The 22,231-nt window shown below is 43.5% G+C and overlaps 1 protein-coding gene and 1 long non-coding RNA gene across 7 annotated transcripts in view; one reads left to right on the top strand and one right to left on the bottom strand.

Annotated features, from left to right (window-relative positions):
- The window catches only part of LOC107519216, a 105,834-nt gene extending 96,429 nt beyond the window's left edge, over window positions 1-9,405 (bottom strand). Inside the window, exon 1 of the long non-coding RNA XR_001599053.2 lies at window positions 9,194-9,405. This is a non-coding gene — a long non-coding RNA (uncharacterized LOC107519216). The remainder of the gene's footprint in view (window positions 1-9,193) is intronic.
- Window positions 9,406-9,592: 187 nt separating this feature from the next.
- Window positions 9,593-22,231, top strand: part of SYN3 (synapsin III) — a 400,752-nt gene continuing 388,113 nt past the window's right edge. For 2 of the 6 annotated variants that reach the window (XM_036236076.1, XM_036236073.1), the window contains exons 1-2: window positions 9,614-9,678; window positions 10,254-10,407. The gene's annotated coding sequence lies outside the window, so the exon portion shown is untranslated. Of the gene's footprint in view, window positions 9,679-10,101; window positions 10,408-21,429; window positions 21,540-22,231 lie in introns of those variants that run through there. The other 4 variants (XM_036236074.1, XM_036236075.1, XM_036236077.1 and 1 more) reach the window with 4 other exon arrangements.

The raw sequence follows: 22,231 nt of genomic DNA, 5'->3' as shown, positions 1-22,231 counted from the left end.
CTGGCAACACAGTGATGGAGGCTGCCAGTTCCCAGAAGAGCAATAAATGAATGAGCAGGTATTCATGCTGGGAGCAGTGGCCAGGGCCAGAGCAGTGCATTGCAGAATTTGTAATTCCACCTGTTCGGAATGTGCTTTTCCCAACATGTTGATAGAGCAGCCTAATGGGGAATATTTGGGCCAGGGGGTGAAAAAGAATTTCCATCCTGGAGGTGGCAAAAATCCTTACACACAATCTCTCCTGCCATAAGGAAGGGACCCTAACACAAAAATCATAGGCATAGGTGTGTGTTTTAGTATTGCTAACAAAAGATCTTAGGCTCTCTTCCAAGTAAAAAAACTCCTGTTTCCTGTACTCCACCTGCCTGCAAATATACATTCCATGGTCTGAATTACAGGACAGGTTACATAAATTGGCTCAATTGATCCCCATGATCACCCTGCAAAACCGGCAGAACTGAAGTCGGCAGATAAGGAAAACTTTGGAAAGATTAAAAGCAGTGCTTCTGGGTTCAGGTCCTGACACTGCCACTTATAAAGTGTGCAAATTTGAGTAAGTTTCTTAGCTTTTCTGAGCCTCATTTGTTCCATCTGTAAAATGGAGATATTAATATCTATATCAAACTGTCTTTGAAAGAAATAAGATAACACAGGTTAAACACTTAGCACAGAGGCCGGTGCATAGGTGAAAACTGTTGTTGTTGTTGTTGTTATTGTTGTTGTTTTTGTTATTGCTTAGGGTTACACATACCACTTAAGTAATAAGGCAGAATTTGAATCCAAGCCTCTACGAACACCAAGGCAAAATTCTGCCATTACTTCATTCCTCCTTTGAAAAGAAAAACTGTAAGAATGCATTGTCTCAACAAATACTTATGTGCCACTATGAGATGGTGATGAGAATTATCCCTAACTTTTATAAAACATTTCTTAGACCTATCAGTGCTTTCCCATGCATCCTTTCACTTAGTATAGTAGTCACTTCTCTGATGTCCAAAGGGAGATGGTTTTTAAAAAAGCAATTACCTGTCAGGGGAAGTTAAACTCTGCTCTTCTCCCAGAGACTTAAAAACTAAAAAAGGGAGCTCTATCCCCCAATGCAATCAGCCAGCTCCCACCCACACACACCATTAAACACACATATAAGTACAGTGTATACACGCTTCGATTTGCTTTATTCACTCAGCAATTTTCTTTGGCCATTATTAGCACATAGGGATCTATTTCATTCTTTTTAGTCCTTTTTAATATTCCACATACATGGATATGCTATTGTATACTTAGCCATTTCCCTACTGATGAACACTTAGGCGGTTCATCATGCTATGATGGACATCTTTGCACTGCGTGTGCCTCCTTCTGCACATAGGTGAGTCTGTCATTAGGGAAGATTCCTACAGGTGAAATGGCTGGATCACGGGATGTAAGTATCTTTCATTTTGGTGTGGCCTCAAATCCTTTCTATTGATGCAACCTGATCTCTTGAAGATTACTCCTGCCAAACTATTCCTTCCACACCAAAGAGGAAATGAGATAAAATATTTTCTTTATTAAATACTACCACATGCGCAGGACCAGACGGGTCTGGAAAATAGAGAATCCACAGAAAGGATAAGCTCACATGTAAATGAAGGGATTTGAAGGTGCCCAGAGCCCCAGCCCAAAGCAGAAGCCCTGCCAGCCAGCAACAGCCCGAAAATTCCCTCGTTAGTGGCCTTCCTTTGGGAAAAAGCATTAAGTCTCCAGAAGGCTCTTGTGGAAATATAAATATTTTGTCTTGCAAAGATGACACATGGAATCGTTAGCATGGATTAAGTAGTTTACTCAACAAAGAAGTGTGAAAACTTGAGCAAACAAGGTCACTTCTCTGAACAACAATAACTCTAACTTCAGAGGGTTTTGTGAAGTCTAATAAAGGGAAATATGTAAAATGACCTGGGAAGAACCTGACAAAAAAATATGCATGCTTGATATAATGTAGTTTTTAGTTTTGGCTCAGAGAAATAAAGGACAGAATGGATAAATTAAATAACTGGTTGTGATGGGAAAATATTTGGTAAGGAATTGTCCCTAAATTGGTCTTGTCTGAGTGTGGTCGCTCTAACTTCACATGCACTATTCCAGGGCTGATGGTCCCTTCAGCCCCTAGACCCTAAGAAGCAGCTATTATTATGAAAAAACTGAGGCACAGAGAGTGTCTCACAGCCAGAAAGTCCAGAGTTGGAACCCAGACCAAAGTTTGAATGGTTTCAAAGCCCTTTCTCTTTTTCCTTATTAGGCTACAGCTCAAATATTAGAACTTTATAGGATTCTGAAGTCTTTCTAACTTCCCAACATTTGTTATTTGAAATAACTAGAGTTAAACTTCTTCAAACTAATATGAACGGTCGAAATTATTTTCAGAAGTAATAAGACAGAGAGAAGATGGGGAGCTGAGTTCTGCCCACCTGTCCTAACTGGGAAGAAAGGAATCAGGGAAACACAACTGACGCTAGTAGCACTAAAGAGGCCGGGAATGTGGGCTGAATCTCTGGACTAGATGAAGGGGGAGAAGGGCTTGTAATCACAGGAAAGTGGCCCGATGCTTAACTGACAGAGGGAAGGGTAGTAAAGGGCATTTAATCATGTGCTTAAGTCCCTGATGCCTTATTTAACAGCTGAGTGCTCTTAGTCAGTTGATTACAGCTGTAAGCCTCAGTTTTCAAAATCTATGAAATAGAAATAATCTATATGCCTACCTTTCAGCGTTGTTCAGATAATTCAATGGGCAAATGACTGTAGAATGCTTAGCACAGTGCCTCCATGGTAGCTGCCATCATGCTGATGATGTTAATGAAATTAAGCATCATCCCAGGATTGCTATGGTTCTTATTCTCTAAGAGGCTGGCCTGCAATGTGGGTATCTGCCAGGGAAAATAGGCATAGGTGGGATGACATAGTTAGCCCATCATCTATAAGGGGTCAGAGGAAAGAGAAGAAAGATGAGAGAGAGAGGAGCGAGAGGAGCACATGTTGCTGTCTTCCCTCCCAGGAGGGTATAGCCAGAGGTGGATGCCAGACATGGTGGATGCTGTTGTAAGACCCAAGCCCCTTCCTCCAATAGAACAATGGTGGTTTGGGGCAAATAAGACGGAAACCAGTGGTGCTTAATGCTGGGCTCCACACCTCTGAACCACATTCCTTCATTACCCAGAGATCGAGGGGTCAGGTCATTGTCTGAGTTTTAAATAAGATATATGTATTCCTTTTTTTGAAAAATCTATCAGTTGATCATTTCAATACAAATAAAATGGGCAACACTTGAAGAGCACTGATTATGTGCCAGGCACTGCTCTAAGAACTTTATACGTTTTATAGATAAGGAATTAGCTTGCCAGAGTCACACAACTAGCAAGTGGCAGAGCAAGAATGTAGACATAGTCTAGTTTCAGCTTTTGCATTCTTAACCACTATCATTTTTGCCTCTCCATATAGTTAAAAGGAAAAAAAAAAATCAATTTTCAGACTTGCCTGGTTATTCCTTTGGTGATTGAGCTTGGCTAAAATGTTGGGGGAATATATAGAGGCCAATGTAGATAGAGTCATAATTAGGTGGGGTTTAGGGTAGAAAGAAAATGATGTGGAAGGGGTAGCTTCTTTGTGGTGTCCTTGTGTGGACAGACCTGAGAAATTCAAAGTGGTGGAAGTGGAGAGCAAGGAAGATTTTAATCCAAATGAAAGTGGCTCTGGATTTTCCAATCCCATGCTCGTTCTAAGCCAAATGCAACTAGTATCAAGGTCATAGTATTTGCCAGGCACTTTCATATTTAGGCTTCGCGACAGTCCTGCAAAGCTAGTTATATTACCCTATTTTATAGGTGAAGAACCCAAAGCTCAGAGAAGTGAGGAGGCTGACCAAAGGCCACACAGCCTGATAGGAAGCTGTGAACCTGGAACTCAAACTCCAGTTCAGCAGGTCTCAACCTTGATTACACAGTGATGTCACCTGGGAGGCCCATAAACTATATGCCTGTGGATACCCAGGCCTCGTGCCCTGTCAACTGATTTGGTTGGGGCACCAGGGGCCCTGGCATTGGTGCACTAACCCCCAGAGGTAATTCTCACATGCAGCCGCTGCTTAGGTGTTTCTACTGCCCATCCCACTGGAGCTGGTCTCCTTTCCGCCTCGCTGCAGCTGCTTCCCAGTTAGTCCTGCAGGCAGATGTATTAAAACATTACCTTGCAAGTGATTTGATCAGCTAAAACCTTCAAGCGCCCTTAACTACAAAGGAACACCCACTGACATCTGCCTCTCTTTAAGGGGGACTCCAAGGACTTGGAAACTTATTTTTCTGGTTGCCATGACAATCTTTTGCAATGTCAGCAAAAATGTTCCGTGCTACAAATAAGCAAGCACAAAACTGTTCAAAGTCTTGAGCTCAGAATCTGCCTCAGCTCTAGACCAGGCATGTCACCTCTGAGTCTTCACTTAGGAATTCTGGAAGAGGACTGTAGATGTTAAGACATTTTAAACACTCCCCTCATATTTCTAGGGCTCACAGATGAAATTAATTGCCTCATGTCGAGGAGTAAATTAATATTCCCAGATTTTCTTTTATTCTATGTTCCAGCTCCCCATCTTCCTTAAAGATTTTTATAATCCAAATTAGAAACAGGGGAAATTGAAATGTTATCCTACTTTTTACCTTTTGTGTTTTTTTACTTATTTAATTTTTTAATAAAAATTGCATACATGTAAGGTGTACAATACGATTATTCGATATACATATACACATTGAAATGATGACTTTATCAACCCTCTCTGGATAGACTCCAGACCATTTTACTCCTCCATATGGTAAAACCAAGCATTTTACCCCTCACAGGCATTCCTGCATTTGTACCCCTTAGATCGATCTTCAAACATAACAATTCATCTTTGTGCAAATTTTAGGCACTATGATATATAGAGAGGGGGAACTATAAAAAAATCCTTTCTATGACCTTAAAAATCTCATTATGGATGGACAAGAGGATCAACTATGCCCTCGTTGGCAAGTATGAACAAGCTAGAGCCAAATGGAGTGAAAACTTTCCTGATTCAGGACTTGAACCCCAGTGTCAGCTCTGTCTCTCACTAGCTGTGTTACATGACAAACTGTGTGTGTTAAAAGCATGCATATCCTTTGTTGTCAGATGGAACTAACAACAGTTTGAGCTCTCAACTCACCTATGTATTATGAACTTGTGCGAGTCTCAGTTTCTTTGCCTATAAAATGGGGATAATATCTCTGAACATGATTGGTATATGTGTATGTAAAGCATTTAGCACAGTGCCTCGTAAGCAAATGTTAAATAAATGACAGCTATTATCAATATAATCTATAATCCATGAATACTATCTAATTTGCCTACCTCACAGGAATGGGTATGAAATGAGGGGATTCATGTGAAAGGCCTTTGCAAACTACCAAATTTACATATAGAAGGGATTATTTCTACAGTTGTTTTTGTTATCATAAAGGCTTGCTAACTTTTTTTTTTTAAGATCTGTTATATACAGTCTATTTGGGCTCTTCTTATCAGAAATAAATATATTTTTTCACCACCACCACCACTAACGTTTTATGGGGTTGTATTTCTTACTGAGTAGTAAGAGAATATGCATATCTGTCACCGTGTGTGCATCCATATGTATGCAAATTCCTGCTCTGAATTGTTCCCTACGGAAAGGGTCTTATGATGCAATATGTTTCTTTCCATCCGGGATCCATCCAGATTCTTGGTTAAAAGCAAGAGAAATAATTTGGGCTGCTAACACAAGAAGGAAATCTATCAGTGCTGTGAGAGTCACAAAATAAAGTTGGATAGGGGACAGTTATGGCATTAAGGACCAGGCTTGAGAAACTGGCAGAAACCTAGGGAATTCTGGAGGTCAGCCAAGATTCATGACCAAGCAGCAACCACTGGTCCAGCCTCTTCAGGATGCTGCTGCTGAGGCCACCGTCAATCTCATGGCCAATCTCTCTCCTTCCCTGTCACTTTTTGGAGGGACAAAGTCCCAGGAGTGAGCATCTAATTGTCCCAAATTAGGTGACATCCCTGCCAGAGGATTCTGGAGGACTATGAGGTGGAGAATTGTGAAAGGATCTGGGCCTGGGAATTGTCAGGTCTCCACACAATGAAAATTTCTCCCCAAAGAAATGTGGAGGTATAAATGCAGGTATCTTCTAGGAAGCCAGCCACCTTTTGTCCAGCTCTCACTTTACTGATGAAGAAGGTTCAGAGAGGTTATTCAATGATTATGTGTGATGTCTCCTGGATCTCAACCCCACGTTCACTCTCCTACACAAAACCCAATAATTTTTAAAATCATAAGCTGTTCTCAGCTTTAAACAATATCTCAGGTGGGGATAAAAGGGATGGATTCTATGGAGAGTAATTATCTGTTCTCAGGCTCTTTTCATTAAATAAGCTTAGCACAAAAGAATAAATAATGCTAGCATGCAGCTGACCTCCAGTATATGATGGAGAATCTCATTACTGCAAAAAAAAACCCTTGGCGATATATATGGAGTACTGATGGTCATACATTGAATTTTCAGTAGAAACCATTAAGTACTCCCGCATCTAATTGCCTTCCACCCCCTCTTCATAGTGCAATAAAAAAATATTTTCCATGCTGTAATTTGCCTGGTTTCTCAACTAAAAGTCTGTCTCACTGTTTCTTTTTCTTCTTTGTTTAAAACTGGTACTAGTGAGGCTTTTTGAATTTGCAGACCCAGACAAGAACATTCTTTCCATTCCCCCAAGCAACTTTTCTATGCATATTAAAAACCTCCTCTTTTTACAGGTAGGGAAACTGAGGCTTTGAAAGGATATGCTAGGTGGGTAGAGGCATGAGGCTTGCCAAATGCCATGAAAAACTACCCTGGGTTTCCAAATTGAGATTTCCTCAATCCTTTTATGTTCCACTATTTTCACCATCTGTGTATGAACAGAAACTGTGAGGAATTTCTTAAAGGGACCTGAGATATTATCTAACCCAGAGGTGGAAAGTAACAGCCAAAGGAGCAAATCCTGCCAATATGGGGATTGGAATTTGTACAACAGTCTTGGCCCAAATAGTCTTAAAAAATTTTTTTTAAAATTAATTGCCAACATTACAAAATCTAGAGGTTTAACATAATTTGACTTTCTGTCTCTTCAATAAGAATCAGATCATCTGGGAACTCAGGGTCCATATTCCCATATGGCAAAAGGCAGTTGCTGAGTAATGATTGCCTGCTTAGGCAGGTGTGCACACCTCAGTGGGCCACAGTCCCCAACTCTCCCTGTTCTATCACACTCTGCCAGCTTCATTTGTGACATCACTGCCTGCCCCTGACAGGGTTAGAGTTTGGGATCCCTGAGCTAGTCTTCTTCCCTCTTAGTTACTGACCTTGGGTCATTCTCTCTTATTGATGGAGATCACTTACTAAGGATCAGGCAGTAAGCGGAGATGTTGGAAAAGAAACTTCCAAGGGCTCAGTCCTTGCCTCTCCTCTCTTTGCACACTACATACTATCTTTTTCTTGGTGATTTTTACAGTCCCAGGTCAGGGTACCCTCCAATGCATAGCTCTGGCCCCAGACTCTTCCCCTGTGCTCTAGACTTCTGTATCCAGACACCCACTGTTGGAGGAGGCCATCAAAAGGACATGACCACTGGTCATCCTGAAACCTGGACCCGGGCAACCAGAGGCTCCTCCCTCCCTCTCCTGTCCTTGGAATGTATCTTTCACCCACTGTTTCCACAGACAGAGCAGTTTCAAAGACAAAACATCCAGAGAGTAATGTGTTGTTGAGACCATCTGGACCGACTGTGTATGACTGAACCCACTTAAGGCTTCTATATAAACTGTTAAGATTCTGGCAAGTGGGTGTGGACTATCTACTATCTTGAGGTTGCCCAAGACAAGCCTCATGTGTAAGTTCCTATGCTTATTACACTTGCCACCTACAACCTGGAGTGGTATACCCCTCTCTTCTGTCTCTCCTTACCCTCTGTGTATGGAGGCCAGTTTTGAATTACCCTCCAGGAGACTCCCCAGGTTGCAAAGCAAAACCGACCTTAGACAAGCTGCTTAACCTTTCAGTGCCTTCATTTCTGCATCTGAAATATGGAGCTAGTGAGAGTACATTTTCATCATAAGGTTATTATGGGACTTATGAGACAAATAGTTTAATATATGTAAAACAATTTGAAGAGAGCCTAGTGCTGTTGTTGTAGGATGTCTAATAGGCCTCTCAGTTGTCTACAATGGAGCCTTTAATTTCCCTCTGTCTCTAACCTGTTTCTCCTTAGTCTTCCCCATATTGGTCACAGAACCATTATCCTATGGGTGGCTCAAGCTAAACACCTAGGAGTCATTCTTCATTCTTCTCCTAAATTTAATCCATCATCGAGACCTTTCATGATACTCTCAAAATATATTTCAATAGGTTCACTTTCCTCATCCCTGCTGTCACCACCTTGGTCTAAGTCACCATCATCTCTGGACTTTTGGAACAGCCTCCTGCTACGGACTGAATTATGTCCCTCACCAGAAACTAACCATACTGGCACCATAATCTTGGACTTCCAGGCATCGAAACTGTGAGAAAATAAATGTCTATTGTTTAAGCCACCCCATCTGTGGTATTTTATTATGGCAGCCTGAGCAAACTAAGACACTTTTGAACTGGTCTCTCTGCTTCCATTCTTCGCACAACTGCCAAAATGGTCTTTTACCACTGTCACAGACCCTCTTAAAACCTCTCAATGGCTTATTTTTGTCCTTACAACAAAACTGAAGCTTCTCACATTGGCCCACACGGTTCTGGGTGATTTAGTTCCCATCAACCCTCTGGCCTAGCCCACTTTCCCCTAGGTCACCACTCAACCAATCCTAGGCTCCTCCATTCCAGCTTTAGAACCTCGGTGCATTTGCTGCCCCTGTAGGCAATGGAATTGCTTTTATCCTTCATCTTCTAGTTCAAAGTGGTCTTGGAGACAACCCCTGGGCCCCTTTCTTCCTTATCATATCACTCTCCATAATGCTCACAGCGAGCTGACATTATGTTCTTTGTTCACTTGTATAAAGAGGTTGAACCCGCACCCACCTCATGCAAACTCCATGAGGGTGATAGATAGACTTTGTTCCCTGTTGCATTCCTGGTGCTTAGTGTCCTACCTGAGACATTTGTGGCAGCGGATGACAGGTTTGTTAGAGGCGCCTCCTGAAGTCCAGGGAGGTCAGGTGACTTTCTCAAAGCTGGCTTCCAAAGACACTGCACTCTTCGTACTCCCCAAGGGGCTTTTAGATGCTCTTGGGATCTAGAATTATTACCTCACTTGGCTGCCTGAGTCGGGGGAGAGCTGAGCGAAGACGCAACTTTCCGTTCGTGGCGCTGCGAGGGGCGGCGAGGTTTGGCGAGGCGGGAAGGGATGGCGGGGGTGGGGCCTGCGGGGGCGGAGCCATGCGGGGGGCGGGGCCGCGAGGGGTGGAGCCTTACTGCCCGAGCCAATGGGGCGCCGCGGCGCGGGGAGGCCAGGCCGCCGAGGGGAGACGCTCGCGCGCGGTGGGGTGAGGAGGCTGAGCTCTGGTGAGGAGCGGATCCGCAGGCGACCGCCGCGTCCAAGTCACCACCGGGCTCCGGGTTCCTGGCGGCTCGCGAGGTAAGCAGAGCGCCCCAGCAAAGTAGACTTTGAGGGGTTTCTGGCAGCCGGGAGTCCCCTCCGCCCCCCAGCCGAGACCGCTGGCGGCGTCCTCGCGCCTGGCTGCGCACCCGGGAGCTCGGCTCTGTGCCCACGGGAGACGGGAGCGCGGAGGGGCCCGGGGGGGAGGCGAAGAGTCGCCGCGCCACACTTCCTCCCCAGGCTGCTGCCACCCGGCCGCGGGGCCCGGCCCTGGGACAGGCGGGTCGCTGTGCGGGGAATGTCGGAGGGGCTCAGGATAGCGGCTCCTCAGATAATCTCCACCCAGAGCCCGGGGTTGAGCTTGCGGGGAGTCAGGGACCCCCACGGTGGGACCTCTGCTCCGCCTCGGTCTTCAGGCACCTCCTGGCCTGTTGCCCGGGGGCTAGCGGGTCAGGTTTGTCATGCCGTATTCTAGTCTCAGTCATCCCGAGGCACAGGAAAAAAAAATTCTTCCGAGAGGTGGTTTCCCTGGCCAAGGTAGAAGCAGAGACTAGTTCTTGATACAGCGCCCCTTCTATTTATTCCGCATTTATTGGGCTCCTATTGTGTGCCAGACACTGCTAAGCCCTAGCCACACGAAGAAGGGCCCTGGAGGAGCTCCTGGAGATAAGAAGGACGACAGGAGGAACAATTACAGTGCATCGTAGTACAGGGGACGCGAGGTGGAGAAGACGAGCGTGAGGAAGCCAGGAGGGCTTCGGAGAGGAGGTGACTATTGCGTGGGCACTAGAGGAGTAGGAGGGTTTGCCAGACTGAGAGCTGTGTGTGTTGCGGGGAGGCTTGATGGGATAGCAGAAATTCCATATAGATTTTCTTGTGCAAAGGTAAAGAAACGGAAAAAGTGCAGCATCCTGACTTAAGAGCACCAAATAATCCTGCATCAGATAATTAAGTAAATCCGAGGCTCATCGCAAGTGGGAGGAAATGATCTGCCGACATAGCAGGGGGCTAAACCATGCACAGATCTTAAAATGCAGCCTTTTAAGAATATTTAGACTATTTAGAATTTTGCCCTGGGATGAAGGAAGGCAGTGGAAGAATTCGGATCAGTAATCAAGTCACTCTGGCAGCTCTGTGGAAAATGGATGAAGACCGAAGCAATAGAAAGCTGTTAAGTTGCAGTTATTATTTCGGATGTGGCTCCAAATACTCTGGACCCTTAGGGCAGCTGCATCTGCCCCCAAGCCCCACTCCCTGTCTTCTGGGCATGGATTCATTCAGGTGGGGATGTGTTCCCCATATGACACTTGTTTCTGCAACCTGCAGGTCATTTTTGTATTACTTCTGGAGGCTTTGACCTCGACCTTGTCATCAGTGATTGCCCCTGGAGGATTGTGATCTGCTGGGCTGCCCCTCTCCCTCTGCTCCCGGTTCTGTCTCACAGCAATACAACCTCAGCTATTAGAGGCTGTAGTAAAGAGCAAGGTCTTGCTGGGGAGTCAGAACAGGAAGTCACTTTAGCTATGTGCCTTGGGGACATTATCAACCTTTCTGAACCTCAGTTTTCTGATTTAAAAGGACATCATCATACCCACTTGCCATAGATCAGGTTTCTTGGAAATAGATTCAGAGACATTTTTGTGTAGGAGGATTCTGGAGAGTGGTCTCACTCTCCAAAGGGGGAGGGGAGAGGGAAGCAGGACTGGGCAGAGGGAGAAGTTGATTTGTGATCAGTGCAAGAGAGGCCTCAGTTGATCCCCTGAGACATGTGGCCAGGCCTTTGAAGCCCAATGTTGACCGGTTAGTGGGTGCAAGCCGTCCCCATGGAGGGAGCATAACCGATGTCCCATAACTGAAGAGTGACTTAGCTGTCAGCTGTGAGTAGCCAACACTCCCTGTAGCTGGGCGTGGGGGAGTACGGGGTGTTTGCGCCCTGGCAGGTCTCACAGGATGGGAAGTAAATGAGATAACTGACAAAGTGCGTTGCACTTTGCCCAGTGCCGAGCAGGCATTTAAAAAGTTCAGTTTTTTGTTTTTATTTTTTGGTTTTTGTTGTTTTTTTTGCCTTTAAACTTTTTGACTGAATCTGAAAATGGACTTCGGAGTTTGAATTGAGTAAATCAGCTTTTTGTGAGGAAAGAACCTTTAATAATAATAGCCATGATGACTACTCTTCCCTTTTTCAAGCGCCTATGTCTACGCACTTTTTTCCCAGTTATTCGGTAATACTCTGAGTTAGGTATTTATTCTCATTTTACAGTCAGCCGAGTTTTCCAAAACCCAACAAAGTAGGTGTCCTTTTGCCATAAAATAATAACAATAACAACAATCAAAATGATATGATTTGTTATGCTCCCTAAAATGATTTCATCGGTAGATTAATTAATTAAGTCATTTATTTTTAATCCAGTTATTAATTTAATCAATGGGTCTCGAATGCCTCCTAGATGGTGGGTGCTGTCCTAGGTGCTGGGAATACAGAGCAATCTATTAGAGGAGACAGAAAGACATTAAATGCTTTGCTTCTTCAAAAGAAAACAATGAAGGATAGAATTTCACATTGCATAGCCAGGATGTGATAAAGAGTAATAGACTCTTTTCCCAACTGACTCTTTCTCGTCCTTCAGTTTCAATATAACCTCCTCAGAAGAGCCTTTTGGACCAGCCTGTGTAAAGCGGGTCCCCTCCCTTTTACTCTCCCTTCATAGCACTTGTCCATTCGTTTTATTTACCTCTCTATTGCTGGTTCTTCTCGCTAGACTGAAGGCTCCAGGAGACATACATTGCTTTATCTCAAGAGCCCAACACTACGTTTTGCACATGTTTCTAGAATGCATGAAATGAATGAAGGGTGAATCTACTTAACAGAGTGGCCAGGAAAGAGTAGGCTGAGGAGTGATATTCATACTGAGATCTGAGGGATGAGAAAGATCCAGCAAATGTCAAGACCAAGAGGCAGTGGAAATTGCTTTTCAAGGGCCATGAGATGGAGGAATGGAGCACAATGTGATTGGGGAGCAGCATGAGATGAGTTTGGGAAAGTAGATGATGCCTTGGGAGGCCATGTTGAACTTGGATTTTACTTAGAGTACAATAAAAAGTCGTTGAAGGATTTTAAGCTTAGTAATGACCTGACGTTATAGTATATATATTTTTGTTTGTTGTCTGTTGTGCTTCTAGGAAGTAAGTTCCATGAAGAAAAGTGCTCAGTAAATAATTCCAAAGTGAAAGGATGATCTGGTTTATGCAGGTACTGCTGAAAAATGTAGTAGAGAAAAGAATGGGATCTTGTCACAAATTAGGGGTTAGATGAGAGAAATGTGGGTCCTGACTACAGGATAGCAATTATATTGGGGAAAAGTAGAAGGATTGGAATGATATTAGGGGTGCCAAAAGGACTTGATACATTATATATGGAGAATACAGTAAAAGGGAGGATCAAGGATGATTCCCAGGTTTATGGTTTAAGATTAGGTGGATGCCAAATGTCAATCAACAGATATATGGATAAACAAAGTATAGTACACACAACGGAATATTACTCAGACATAAAAAGGAATAAAGTGTTGATACATGCTACAAAGTGAATGGACCTTAAAAACATTCTAAGTGAAAGAAGCCAGACACAAAAGGTCAGATATTATATGATTCCATTTATATGAAATATCCATAATAGATAAATCCATCGAAGTTGAAAATAGATTGATGTTTTGTGTTTGCCAGGGGCTTGAGGGGAAGAAGGCTAAATGGGGTATGACGACTTAAAGAATAATTGGTTTCCTTTTGGGGTGATGAAAATGTTTTGAAACTAGATAGATGCAGCAGTTCCATAACATTATGAATGGACTAAATGTCACTAACTGTACACTTTAAAATGGTTCATTTTATGTTATATGAATTTTACCTCAATTATAAGAAGACTGGGTGATTGGGAGCACCAATCATAGAGTAGAGAAGACTGGGTGAAGAGCATATTGGGGTTAGGAGAGAAAATTCAAATGCTCTCTTGAAGATACCCAAGGTATCCACACGGTGCCTGGTGGGGGAAGGCTGGGCTGGAGTTACAAATATGGGAGTTGCCAGTACTCAGCCAACAAAATGGATGAGATCTAGGGAGAGAGAATGTGGAGGATGCACATCTGAGCCTGGATTGTCCTTTAATTTGAACCTCGTACTATCTATGAAGAAATGCTGTTGTCCTCCTTTTCAAATGAGAAACCAAGGCCCCCCAAAATGAACTAGCCCAAGGTCAGTTAATTTACTTCGTAGGTTTCCTGGCTTCTAGTTCTTTGTCTTTACCATCTTAGTGTGATGCTATTTAGAACTTCAGCAAAGACTGTCCCTTCCTTCCTACCCTCCCTCCCTCTTTCCACAGTCATGTTTGAGTTACTCACCTGTCACAGGCACTGGGCTAGGCACATGTTGGTGAAGAAGGCAGAAATGGCTCTAACTTTGTGGAGTTTACCGAGTAAACAAGCAGCTGCAGCCTACTGATATAGGGACCTTAGGATTCTAGATGAGGGCCATCTACCCCAGATTTGAGGGTGGGACAAGGCTTCCTCGAGTAAGTGACAGCTCAACTGAGATTTGCAACAGAAACAGAAGGATTGGACCTAAGAAAGAGAATGATTTTCTGAAGGGTTCATGATCCCTGAACACCTCCTGTGGGAATCCATCATTCTCTTCATTCCCCGATTCTTCACAGGTCACTGGCATTTTCCAGCTCATCAGGAGAATCTATATTTTCTATAACCTTGAGGCAATAAGTAGATAAATGGCTTGGTTTGATTTCAAGTGGGAGCTTCAAAGGCGGAGCCAGGTAGTGCGCATACAGCCTGGCTTACAAGGCCAGGCTCCAACGCTTGAGCAAGTGATTTATTTTCCCTAAACCTTACTTTTTATACCTGTGAAATGGAGTCAGTAACATCCACTGCTCAGTGTAGGTAATAAATGAGATGATGCAGTAAAGTACTGGTCACATAATAAATGCTCAGGAAAATGTTATTTCATTTATCTTTTGGAGAGGAAGAGTTTCTGAATAGACCAGTGGTCCCCACACTCTGTACAATATTTAAAATACAAGTATCCATGCTCCATCTAAAGGATCTGATTTAGACGGCTTGGGGTGGAGCATAACGATCTGTAAGTTCAGAAAGCACTCCCAGAGGATCCTGATAAAAGTAAGGTCCAGGAACATTGCTTTAAACCAAATACTTGAGTCATTGCTATGATGAACTGGAAAGGGTTAAGCACCTAGAAGCAGAATGTTGCCTTCTAGGAATTATTAGCCAATGACGATGCTGATCGATGATGTAATGTCTTTGGCTGGCACTCCATTGGTTAAGTGTATTGTTTCTCTCAATTCAGCTGTGTGAGAAGCAAAGCTGGAGCCCAAGGGTTAATAATTCTGTGGCAGCAGATAGAGCTATTTTTTTCCATTCCTCGTCTGCTAGGTGTGAGTGTATAACACACGGCAGATTGTTGCCTTTCTTCCAATAAACAGCTGCACCTTCCTCCATACCTCCTCCCAAGGAGAGCACATGTATCTGTAGTACTACGGAGGAGGACCAGGAGCAGGGCGGGAGGAGGGAGATCAGTTAAGGAAGAGAGAACCCTTGCAAAGTTCCGTGCTGCAGTCTCTCCTTGCCTCTGGGGACAGGCACAGCCCTGTCCTTACAGACGTGCTACTGGATGAATTGCTAAACTGTCACCTGCTTCTGAGCTCTGTTCCGCCTGGTGGGACCCTCAGAACTGGGAGGTGAGCCCAGGGTTTTGGAAGGGGGAATGGGTCTGGCAGAGAGGAACCTGAGGGCAGTGGGAGGGAACAGCTCTAGGCTGAAGGTCAGGCACAGGCTCCATCCTTCTGCCGCCTGGGCATGCAGTGTGCACTTGGGCACCATGGTCTCCCTCTCTGGGTCGGTTTGCTCAAATACAATATGAAGCTTGGATTAGGGCTCTCTGAATTCTGAGAGACACTGGCTGGGAGTGTGCTCACCAGGAGCTATAAACTAGCATGCTCTTGGTGTAGCTTTCTGTCAAATGCTCCCTGAAGATACATGCTTTGCTCTGGGAATCTGGTACCGGAGGGAGTGTCTGGTTGGCGCTGTCTCCCTGGAGCCAGCTGTAACCCAGGCCCCTCCTTACATTGTCTGGGCTCCCTCTAACGTGCTTCCACTCAGCAGTGGCCCTTGGTTGAGCTTTCCCTAGAAACACCTGAATGGTCTCAGGGATTTTGATTATATCGTTTGAGGGGGCCTTTGGGTCCCTGATCTGAAGTTATCGTGCCTCAGTGAATTTGGGCACTTTCCTAGTTGTCTCATGCTGGGACTCTTAAGGGTTGGGAGAGGAATTCCTTTTGTGTTATGGATGGTACAATTGTGATGATTTTCTCATTTGTGCTTAGTGGAGTATGGATTAATTGCTCTAGCCTGAGACTTCTCACCTTGCACAGAGAGGATCCTAATGCAAGCATGTCTGCCCAAGGCGTAAATTGAAAAGAGCAGAAGTGAGGAGGGGCACAGGGAGCAGAGTAACTGGGAAGGCAGCTAGCAGGAAACTCTGACCTTTATTTCACAGGTAATTCAAGAAAACCTTGCCTTCCCTGGACAAGCTATGATGCTCCTTCTCTCTTGCAATCCTCTAACAAATACGTAAATACAAAGTTCTGTTATTTTTATTTTTCAGAATTTGGTTATAAATGGGGAGTTCGCAATTTCCTTAGGGAGAGAGGAGCTTCTCTAAGGGCTCTCTCTGTGTCTCAGATGACCCTTGGCATTTGTGACCCTGTGTTCTGGGTCAGGCTTTGCTGCTGAAGAACATGTAGGTCCTCAGGCAAGGTGCTGTGCCTCTCTGAGCCTCATTTGTTAAGCACAGAGGTAGGAGGGAGTTGGACCAGCTGACTTTTAGAGCCTATCTCGTTCTGTCTGTCTATGCTTTGAGTTGAGAAAAGCCTTTGGAATCTGAGTCTATCGATTAAGTGGGTCAGATGGGTAAAGCATGTTTGAACAAAGGGACATGCAGCACATATCCTCTGGGTGCTGGGACTTTACACAAGTTTTAACTTATTTCACCTTCCCACTAGCCCTGGGATTCGGTGGAATTAACCCCGCTCTACAGGTATAAAAATCCAAGCTTAGGGAATTCAGTGACTTACTCGAGCTCATTCTTAGTAAATGTTGAGACTGGTGTTTCAAGCCAGGCGGGTGAGTACACGGGGGCGGCAGTACCCGGCAGGGCGATGGAAGACCTGGAGCTGGAATCCTTATCTAGCTTTGCTTCCTCGCGTGCTCTTCTTTCAACTGGAAATCATGTACTGAGTTTAGGATCAACTAGTTCAGCTAGATTATTGTGAATTATCCAGTTTACTGTCTGAGACAGAAGATTAGGGGACCCTGAGTTCGAAAGGGACCTTACAATCATTTGTATCACCGAGAAAATGGAGGCCCAGAGAAGTTAGATGATTTGTTCCAAGTCACTCAGTGAGTTGATAGACCTCAGGGGGTGGAGACCAAGACTCCTTGTTTAGGCGTTTGAAGTTGTATTATTATCGATGAGTTTTTTAAACCTTCATTTGAGAACTTTGTGATCATTTGATTTAGTTATTCTCACCCCAGGTCTCTTGGAAATGCCAAAGGGTTGGAGTAAGACTCATTGAACAGGTACTCTGCACCTGGCATTGTGGCAGGTGTCTGAAACATGAAAGGGGGTGATAAACAAGCCAGCTCTGAGACCTGGTCAGTCTCCTTGTGGAGCCTCAGGATATAAGCCGTGTTTCATGAGGCTCAAAGTAAAAGGTCAGCAGTCTTTCCCAGTGGGTGGGCTGAGGCTCAGATCCATTTTCTCTGCGTGTGCCTGGCAGCAAATTTATACCACTATAAGAACACTTGCCACATGATGCATGGTGTCTTCTTTGTCTTCCCAACTAAGCTGCATGCTTCCAGGGCACAGCTCACAGAATGTGGAACTTAATTAATTGGCAGAGCCACTTCATGGGGGAGGTGGGTATCACTATCTTAGATGTGCAGAAATGTATACTCAGAAAGAAAACCATCAAGTAATTATTAAAAAGAGCAGTACAAATACGTGACTCTTTTTTTTTTTTGATCACTATAACGTTAAGAAAAAATAATCCTAATACCAGGCTTCAAAATTTGAATGGTTATCATAGGAAGGAGGGATTATAATTATTCTGCAGTGCGGGGGAGCAAAGCCAGCAGCAATACGTGGCAGTTGGAGGGAAGCAGATAGCAGATAAATAGAGGAAGAGTGTGCTGGCGATGGGAGTTGTCCAGGGGTAAGAGTCTACCTTCTATGCCCCTGTCATCAGAAGAGGGCAGTAATGTAACCCTCAGGGATTGCTGCCCTAGCACAGAGTAGCACTTGGTAGCCTCTAACTTCCCTTTTAGATCTAAGATTTCTTGATTATCTATCAAGAAGGAGTAAATGAGGAGGCCTGAGGTCTTGTCTTGCAGAGCTGTGTCTTACCCCTTCTTTAGGTTCCAAATTGTGGTGTGGGGTGAAAATCATTCATAGCCAAAAATGCCCTTGAAAATATTTTACTTGCCAAAAAAATTGTGTTATACATGGTTTTGGAATGTGTGACCCTGAACAATAATTTCAATGCTAATTTCTGTGCAAAACATGACCTAGACTAAAAGAAGTAGCAAGAGAAAGAGTACCTGCAGTTGCCTTCATACTGCTCTGTCTTTAAGGTAACTGAATTTCTAACTGCCATGGGGTGGCGGGGTAGAGAATGCTCAGGTGTTCTTGCTTCTTTGCAGGTTTTATACCATTGTGTTGGACAAATAGCCTCTAATACCTTCTTACACGTTAATGAATTTTTAAATGGTAAGGAGAATTAAATGACAGACTACATATGGAAACTCAGGGCCCAGGAACTGTTACACAGTAGGTGCTCAGGAGATTTTTACTGGAAGGTAGTTAGCATCTTATTTAGCAAACTTGTCTTTGAAAAGTTTTAGAGAAGAACATGGTCACCTGTGTCCACGGTCACTTGTGCTGGCATTTTCTATTTGAGGCTGGCTCCTCTGAACAGTGCTCATGCTCCCGAATATTGCTTCCAAAATCCAAAGTGGAAAAAGAATGAGGAAAGAAGCTACACAGACCTGAGTTCAAAACACCAGACATCCCCTATCATTGTGTGGCCTTGGGCATATTACTTAATCTCTCTCTGATTTTTTCACTTCTGAAAATTGATCAATTGAATCCACCTTGAAGGGTGGATGGAGGATTAAAGGAGAACCTTCAGAGAGTGTCTGGAACTTACAGAGGTGGTGTTCTATTATTTGTTCGCCTTGGAAAGGTGTTGCAAAGAGGTGGTGTTATTTTGTTCCTTTTCTTAAATCTCACCTCAAACTTCTTGCTCACAATAGTAGCATTTCTAGATAGCTTTTTACAAGCTCTCAGGAAACTGCATGTGGCATTACCCGAAGAATGCATTTGCTTGCAGGCTTGTCCCCTCCTAGCTCATCTTCCTGCCAGTTACCTAATGAATCACCAAAAAGCTGCACTTAGAAGGGAGATGTTGAACTTAATCCATTTTTAAAGCATCAATAGCTGGATTAAATTCTGCTTTATTCAGAGGCCAAATGGGCAGGTGATTTGAGGGCTGCTACAAAGAAGCACAAGTATGGCTTTGAGTTCAAAGTCTTGGGAATTTCCTCATTGAATGTTCATCTCTCAGGTTTAATTTATTCATCCATTTCATAAATATTTATGGAAGTTCTTATCCTATGATGCGCATCATTCTAGGTGCAGGAGATATATCCATGAACCATACAAACAGGATCCTTATTCTCACGGGTCTTATATTCTGGTAGGGAAATAGAAAATAGCCATAAAACAAAAACCTTGTGTGATTTCAGTTAATGATGAGTGCCCTGAAGGAAAATGAAACAGTATAAGGACATGGGAGGATGCCATTATAGAAAAGTCAGTTAAAGAAGGTCTCTCTGAGGAGTTGGTATTTCTGCAGAGGCATGAATGAAATTTGGAGAGGTTTTGGAAATATGGAAAAGAATTCCAGGTAGAGAGAATAGCAAGTGAACCTTGGGACAGGTAGAGGCACAAAAAGGGAGAGTTTGAGATGTGACTGGAGAGGTACCCAAATCCAGGTATAGTGGGGATTCCTGAGCTGTGGGCAGATATTCGGATTCTGTTCTAAGTTTAAGGTTTTGAACAAAGAGGTTACATGGTTCAGCTTATTCTTTTATTTTATTTTATTTTATTTTTTTAAGTTGCCATGTAGTAAAATTGACTTGTTTTCATGTTTAGTTCCATGACTTATAACACATGTAGGGATTCATGGAATTACCAACACTACAATGAGAACACAGAACAGTCCCATCATCCAAAAATCTCTCTTATGCTATCTCTTTATAGTAACAAACTCCCCACTTCTAAAATTTGGCAACTACCCCTCTACTTCCAATCACTACTATTCTATCTTATCGAGAATGTCACATCAACGAATCGTACAGTGTGTAACCTTCTGAGACTGGCTTCTTTCCCTTAGAATATTATCTTTAAAATTCATCCATGTTGGGTATCAATAGTTTGTTCCTTTTTATCACTGGCCAGTATTCCATCGTATAGACAAACTGCAGTGTGTCTATCCATTTACCCCTTGAAGAACACTTGGATTCTCCCATCTTTTGGTGATTATGAATGGAGCTTCTATAAACATTTGTGCTCAGATTTTTGTGTGAACATACATTTCTGCTTTTCTAGCATAAGTACCCAGGAATTGAATTGCTGGGACATATGGCAAATTTACATTTAACTTTGTAACAAATTGCCAAACTTTTTCCCAGTGTGGCCATACCACTTTGCATTCCCATCAGCAGTGTATGAAAGCTCCAGTTGCTCTGCATTCTTGTAAGTACTTGGCATTTTCAGTATTTTTTATTTTAGTCATTCTAATCATTTAGTGGTATCGCACCATGGTTTTAATTTGCATTTACTTAATGGCTAATGATCTTGAATATCTTTTCACGTATGTATTTTCCATCCTTATATTCTTTCTGGTGAAGTGTTTGTTTAAGTCTATTTGCCTATCTTTTAATTGTTTGTGTGTTTCTCATCGTTGAGTTTTGAGTATTTTTTTATACCTTTTGGATACCAGTTCTTTTGTGAATATGTGATTCGTAAATATTTAACTTCTTGTTAAGGAATCATTGTGACAGCTGTGTGGGAAGGAAGCTGTAGTGGGCAGGGGTGGAAGCTGAAGGATCAGTGAGTGGACCATTGCAATAGTCCATGAAGAGAGACAATGGCAGTTTGGACTAAGGTCATTGACGTGGAAGAGGTGAGAAGCAGTCAAAATCAAGAAATCTTTCCAGAATAGCACCATCTGCAGTTGGCGATGGATGGGATGTGGAACGTGAGGGAAAGGAGGAGTCAAGGATGGCAACACAGCTGGAGGGGCTGAGCATACAAATGTAATTCAGGCACGGTCTCTACCCTCAAAAAACAGCTAAAGGAAGGGAGAGTTACTGTAAGCAGCTCACCTGTTGTGCTTTTCAAAATCGTGTGGAAAGTATTGGGGGTGGGGCACAGGTGATGGAAAAATTACAAAGTGTAAGGTTTGCAAGCCCAGCTCTCTGGGTGGCTGCTCTCAAATGGTAGTGTGTATAAGAATCAGCTGGGGTGGTTGTTAACCATGCAGCCCGGAAAGTAGGCGTGGTTAGCGAGACCGTAAAGCATTCCAATTGGTCAACCCCACTATGAGAAACCCTTGGAACAGCTGGGAAGACTTCACGAGAGGGTGTCAGTGCTTCATAGGCATTCCGACTTGGAGACAGCTGGGAGAAGCACAGCCAGGCAGAGGCAAAAGCGAAGGCACAAGATTGCAAGACTGTTGGGGATACCCGGAGCCTAGAGTAAGTATAGATTGGGTGATGATGATGATTATCGACAAAGACCACATGTCTGTTTAGTGATGGGTGGGAGTCAAGTGACTTCCTGTGCTCAAAGAGTCTAATGTGGTTGCAGCAGCTTATCAGCAATCAGGTTGCTAACAAGGCGTCTGCCATGGTGGAAGTTATCATGCAGTTCCAGAGCCGGGCGTGCTGAGTGGCTGCTGTGCTTTCAAAGTCTCATATGTCGAAGTGCCTTTGAAGAAAGCTACTGCTTTGGGTTAAAACTTACTATTTTTACTTTCTGGTCTAGTTAACAACGTGGCGTATCTTTCGTGAGGCTTGAAAGAGCAACATAAAGTGTTATAATATTGTGATGCCTTTAAAAGTTGTTTTTATATGTGGGACTCTTTGCCCTTATATTAAATGGCCCTAGACTATTGTTTTTAGAATTCTTCCAAATCTTTCTCCTTAACTCCTGTTTCGAGCAGCTAGTGTCCTTTCCTCCAGCAAAGTCTTTCTGATTTACATCTGTTTGGCTGAAGTAAAGGAAGGTAAGCAGCTGAATATTATTTCCCCAAGAAGAATCAGTAGGATTTAATCAAAGGGCTTTTCTCCTTTTTGTAAGGTTCAGAGAGAGGTGCTATAAACTGGTGGGCCTGGGGCTTGTTTCCTTATTTCAGAGTTTTCAATGTGTTGGTGTCTTAGTAAGTTTG

This window comes from Rousettus aegyptiacus, unplaced genomic scaffold (genome assembly GCF_014176215.1).
Source record: "Rousettus aegyptiacus isolate mRouAeg1 unplaced genomic scaffold, mRouAeg1.p scaffold_m13_p_2, whole genome shotgun sequence".
Lineage (NCBI taxonomy): Eukaryota > Metazoa > Chordata > Mammalia > Chiroptera > Pteropodidae > Rousettus > Rousettus aegyptiacus.
This window is presented reverse-complemented; position numbering and strand designations above follow the sequence as displayed.